This window comes from Cebus imitator, unplaced genomic scaffold (genome assembly GCF_001604975.1).
Source record: "Cebus imitator isolate Cc_AM_T3 unplaced genomic scaffold, Cebus_imitator-1.0 Scaffold543, whole genome shotgun sequence".
In the NCBI taxonomy this organism is placed as follows: Eukaryota; Metazoa; Chordata; class Mammalia; order Primates; family Cebidae; genus Cebus; species Cebus imitator.
Window position 1 is genome coordinate 431,975 of NW_016107858.1, and position 5,975 is coordinate 437,949.

At 37.9% G+C, this 5,975-nt stretch overlaps 1 protein-coding gene and 1 pseudogene across 8 annotated transcripts in view; one reads left to right on the plus strand and one right to left on the minus strand.

Annotated features, from left to right (window-relative positions):
- LOC108293681 (Golgi pH regulator) overlaps window positions 1–5,975 on the minus strand; it is a 59,813-nt gene that overhangs the window by 12,461 nt on the left and 41,377 nt on the right. The gene's annotated exons all lie outside the window — the stretch shown is intronic.
- On the plus strand, window positions 2,208–3,132 carry LOC108293659 (annotated as a pseudogene).

The window sequence follows — 5,975 nt, forward strand, 5'->3', positions numbered from 1 at the left end:
AAAACAACAGAATATACATTCTTCTTGGTGCCACATGGCACTTACTCTAAAATTGATCACATAATTGGAAGTAAAACACTCCTCAGTAAATGCAAAAGAACTGAAATCATAACAAATAGTCTCTAAGACCACAGCACAATCAAATTAGAACTCAAGACTAAGAAACTAACTCAAAACCACACAACTACGTGAAAATTGAACAACCTGCTCCTGAATGACTCCTTAGTAAATAATGAAATTAAGGCAGAAATCAAGAAGTTCTTTGACACTAATGAGAACAAAGAGACAACATACCCAAATCTCTGGGATACACCTAAAGGAGTGTTAAGAGGGAAATGGATAGCACTAAATGCCCACATAAGAAAGCTAGAAAGATCTCAAATCGACAGCCTAACACAACTAAAAGAACAAGAGAACCAAGAGCAAACACACTCCAAAGCTAGCAGAAGACAAGAAAACATCAAGGTCAGAGCAGAAGTGAAGGAGACAGAGACACAACAAACCCTTCAAAAAGTCAATGAATCCAGGAGCCAGTTTTTTGAAAAAATTAATAAAATATAGATTGCTACTAGACTAATAAAAAAAGAGAGAAGAATCAAACAGACACAATAAAAATGATAAAGGGAAGGGATATCACCACTGACACCACAGAAATACAAATAACCATCAGAGAATATGATAACACCTCTACGCAAATAAACTAGAAAATCTAGAAGAAATGGATAAATTCCTGGAGGCATACACCCTCCCAAGACTGAACCAGGGAGAAGCTGAATCCCTAAATAGACCCATAACGAGTTCTGAAATTGGGTCAGTAATAAGTAGCCTATCACCAAAAAAAGCCCAGGACCAGATGGATTTATAGCTAAATTCAGAGGTACAAAGAGGAGCTGGTACCGTTTCTTCTGAAATGATTCCAAACAATGGGAAAGTAGGGACTCCTCCCTAACTCATTTTATGAGGCCAGCATCATCCTGATACCAAAACCTGGCAGAGATACAACAACAACAAAAAAGAAAACTTCAGGCCAACATCCCTGAAGAACACCGATGCGAAAATCCTGGCAAACCAAATCCAGCAGCACATCAAAACACTTATCTACCATGATCAAGTCGGTTTCATCCCCAGGACGCAAGGCTGGTTCAACATACGTGAATCAATAAACATAATCCATCACATAAATAGAACCAATGACAAAAACCACACGATTATATCAATAGACACAGAAAAGGCCTTTCATAAAATTCAACATCCCTTCATGCTACAAACTCTCAATAAACTAAGTATTAAAGGAACATATCTCAAAATAATAAGAGCCATTTATAACAAACCCACAGCCAATATCATACTGAATGGGCAAAAGCTGGAAGCATTCCCTTTGAAAACCGGCACAAGACAGGGTGCCCTCTCTCACCGCTCCTAGTCAACATACTATTGGAAGTTCTGGCCAGCTCAATCAGGCAAGAGGAATAAATAAAGAGTATTCAAATAGGAAGAGAGGAAGTCAAATTGTCTTTGTTTGCAGATGACATAATCCTATTTCTAGAAAACTCCATCGTTTCAGCCCAAAAGCTACTTAAATTGATAAGCAACTTCAGCAAAGTCTGAGGATACAAAAATCAATGTGCAAAAATCACAAGCATTCCTATACCCTAACAACAGACAAGCAGAGAGCCAAATCATGAATGACCTCCCATTTACAATTGCTACCAAGAGAATAAAATACCTAGGAATACAGCTAATAATCGAAGTGAAGGACCTCTTCCAGGAGAACTACAAACCACTGCTCAAGGGAGTCGGGACACAAACAGATGGAAAAACATTCCATGCTCCCGGATAGGAAGAATCAATACCATGAAAATGGCCATACTGCCCAAAGTAATTTATGGATTCAATGCTACTCCCATTAAACTACCATTGACATTCTTCACAGAATTAGAAAAAATGATTTTAAAATTCATATGGAAGCAAGAAAGTACCTGTATAGTCAAGATAATCATAAGCTAAAAGAACAGAGCTGGAGGCATCACGCTACCTGACTTCAAACTATACTACAAGGTTACAGTAACCAAAATAGCATGGTGCTGGTACAAAAACAGATACATAGACCAATGGAACAGAACAGAGAACTCAGAAATAAGACTGCACATCTACAGCCATCTGATCCTTGACAAAGCTGACAAAAACAAGCAATGGGGAAAGGACTATTTAATAAACGGTGCTGGGAAAACTGGCTAGCCATATGCAGAAAACTGAAATTGGAACCCTTCTTTACACCTTATACAAAAATTAACTCAAGATGGATTAAAGACTAAATGTAGCTCTTTTTCTGGCTGGAACCTTAGAGGGTGTAGAAGAGAAGAAGAAGGTTCCTGCTGGGCCAGAAACCCTTAAGAAAAAGAGCAGGAATTTCGCAGAGCTGAAGATCAAGCGCCTGAGAAAGAAGTTTGCCCAAAAGATGCTTCGAAAGGTGAGGAAGCTTATCTACGAAAAAGCGAAGCACTATCACAAGGAATATAGGCAGATGCATAGAACTGAAATTCGAATGGCAAGGATAGCAAGGAAAGCCAGCAGCTTCTGTGTACCTGCAGAACCCAAATTGGCGTCTGTCATCAGGATCAGAGGTATCAATGGTGTGAGACCAAAGGTCCGAAAGGTGTTGCAGCTTCTTTGCCTTCGTCAAATCTTCAATGGAACTTTTGTGAAGCTCAACAAGGCTTCAATTAACATGCTGAGGATTGTAGAGCCATATATTGTATAGTGGCATACAAATCTGAAGTCAGTAAATGAACTAATCTACAAACGTGGTTATGGCAAAATCAAAAAGAATCGAATTGCTTTGACAGATGATGCTCTGATTGCTCGATCTATTGGAAAATATGGCATCATCTGCATGGAAGATCTGATTCATGAGATCTATACTGTTGGAAAACGGTTCAAAGAAGGAAATAACTTCCTGTGGCCCTTCAAATGATCTCCACGAATGAAGAAAAAGACCACCCATTTTGTAGAAGGTGGAGATGCTGGCCACAGGGAAGATTAGATCAACAGGCTTATTAGAAGAATGAACTAAGGTGTCTACCATGATTATTTTTCTAAGCTGGTCAGCTAATAAACAGTACCTGATCTCAACTGAAATGTACTGTTGTATTTGTGATTTCTTTTGTTGTTAGCCTGACTTTGTCTTCCCTTCACTATTGTGGCAAGTCTTGTGTGTGATAAAATTAAGCCAAATCAACAGCCCATTACATGCAAAATCAGGGTTTAGTTTGTGTGAAGTGCATCTCGGGTTTTTAAAAGGCTTTTCTCAGCTACTCTGGGTGCACAGCCTATGGGGTAGCCCTGCAAAAAATAAAAATTTTAAAAAAGGCTTTATGAAAGATCTTTACCTTTTGTCTTTGAATTGTGCTGAGTGATTCAAAACGGGTTTATTCTAAGAAAGCCTATTTCACAAGTATTTGTACATGATTTATAGGTAGGATAATATAACTTTGGTTTATGGAAAAAACTGAATTTAGTTCTAAAATTCATTTCTCAGGCCTTAGCTTGTTTATAAACTACCATGTAAATGGGTTGTCTTCCTCTTGCACTCCATTTTCGTGTTCTTGTTTCGCATCTTTTGCAATACTTTGTTACTAATAATTGTTCCATATTGTGGACATTATGAAGGAAATGAAATTTGTGCCCAGGGATGCAAATTATTTCTGAGCAGGTGAAATTAATGAGCAAAAACTTGAAAGGTTTTGGGTATTTTATAAATAGCATTCCTCCATATGTCATGTATTATCTCACTTAGACTAGTGAACAATGTAGAGTGTAACATGAAGTGCATACAATAAAAGTAAAAATGTTTGTGGTCCTCAAAAAAAAAAGACTATGTAAAACCCAAAACTATAAAAACCCTAGAAGAAAATCTAGGCAATACATTCAGGACATGGCGCAGGCAAAGTTTTCATGACAAAAATGTCAAAAGCAATTTCCACAAAAGCAAAAATTGACAAATGATATCTAATTAAACTAAAGAGCTTCTGGTGAACAGGCAACCTACAGAATGGGAGATATTTTCACAATCTATCCCTGTGACAAAGGCCTAAAATCCAGAATCTACAAGGAACTTAAGCAAATTTACAAGAAAAAAATCAAACAACCCCATTAAAAAGTGGGCAAAGGACATGAACAGATAATTCTCAAAAGAAGACATTTATGTGGCCAACAAACATATGAAAAAAAAGCTCAATATCACTGATCATTAGAGAAATGCAAATCAAAACCACAATGAGATACCATCTCACACCAGTCAGAACGGCAATTATCAAAAAGTCAAGAAACAACAGATGCTGGCAAGGCTACAGAGAAATAAGAAAGCTTTGACACCGATGGTGGGAATGTACATTAACTCAACCATTGTGGAAGACAGTATGGGGATTCCTCAAAGACCTAGCACCAGAAATGCCATTTGACCCAGCAATCCCATTACTGGATATACACCCAAAGGAATATAAACGATTCCATTATAAAGATACATACACATGTACGTCCACTGCAGCACTATTTACAATAGCAAAGACAAGGAATCAACCCAAATGTCCATCAATGATAGACTGGATAAAGAAAATGTGGTACATATACACCATAGAATACTATACAGTCATAAAAAGGAATGAGATCATGTCCTTTGCAGGGACACGGATGGAGCTGGAAGCCATCATCCTCATCAAACTAATGCAGGAACAGAAAACCAAATACCACATGTTCTCACTTATAAGTGGGGGCTGAACAATGTGAACACACAGACACAGGGAAGGGAACAACACAAACTGGCACCTTTTGAGGTGGGGCAGAGAGGGAGGGAGAGAATCAGGAAAAATAGCTAATGGATGCTGGGCTTAATACCTAGGTGACAGGTTGATGGATGCAGCAAATCACCATGGCACATTCTTACCTATGTAACAAACCTGCACATCCTGCACATGTACCTCAGAACTTAAAAGAATAAAAAAAAAAATATTGGCAAAAGATTCAAACAGATAATTCATCAAATAAAAAAAAGGTGGAAAATAAACACATGGCAAGATGCTCAATATTATTAAAGAAATAGAATTAAAATCACAATGCAATACCACCTCATATCTATCAGAATGTCTAAAATTATTAAGACTGGCCATATAGCGTGTTGGTGAGGATGTGGAAGAACTGAAACTCATACAGTGCAGGTAGAAATGTTAATCACACAATATTTTTGGAAAAGAGTTCGTTGTTTCTTCAAAAGTTAAACATTACACCTGCCATATAATCCAGACATTCCACTCCTTAGTGCCTACTCAAGAGAAAGACAGCCTGTGTCTCTACACAAAATTGTACACAAATGTTCATAGCAACTTTATCTGTAATATCCTCAAACTGGAAACAACCAAATATCCATCATCAGATGAAAGGACAAACAAAATTGTGGCACGTCCAAACCATGGAAACACTACCCAGCAATAAAAAAGAATAAACTACTGATACATATCATAACATGGATAAAATGTAAAATAATCATGCTGAGTAAAATACACCAGACAGAAAAAGGATACATATTGTAGGATTCTACTTACATAACATACTAGAAAACACAAACTAATACATAATGAGAGAAAGCAGACTGGCAGTTGTCTGGAGACTAGAGGTGTGGCAGAAAGGCATTATGAAGGACACAAGGAATATTATGGCAGTGATGGATGGACGTGTTCTCTGTCCTAATGTGGTGATGGTTGTTGCACAGGGACATACACATATTAAAATGTACCCAGTTGTACATAAATATGTTCAGTTTATGTGTCAGTTATACCCCAATAAAGCTGTTAAAAAATGGCATGCTTCCCTATGCCGGGCGTGGTGGTTCATGCCTATAATCCCAATCCCAGCACTTTGGGAGGCTGAGACGGGTGGATTGCCTGAGCTCAGGAATTTGAAGCCACTCTGGGCAACATGGT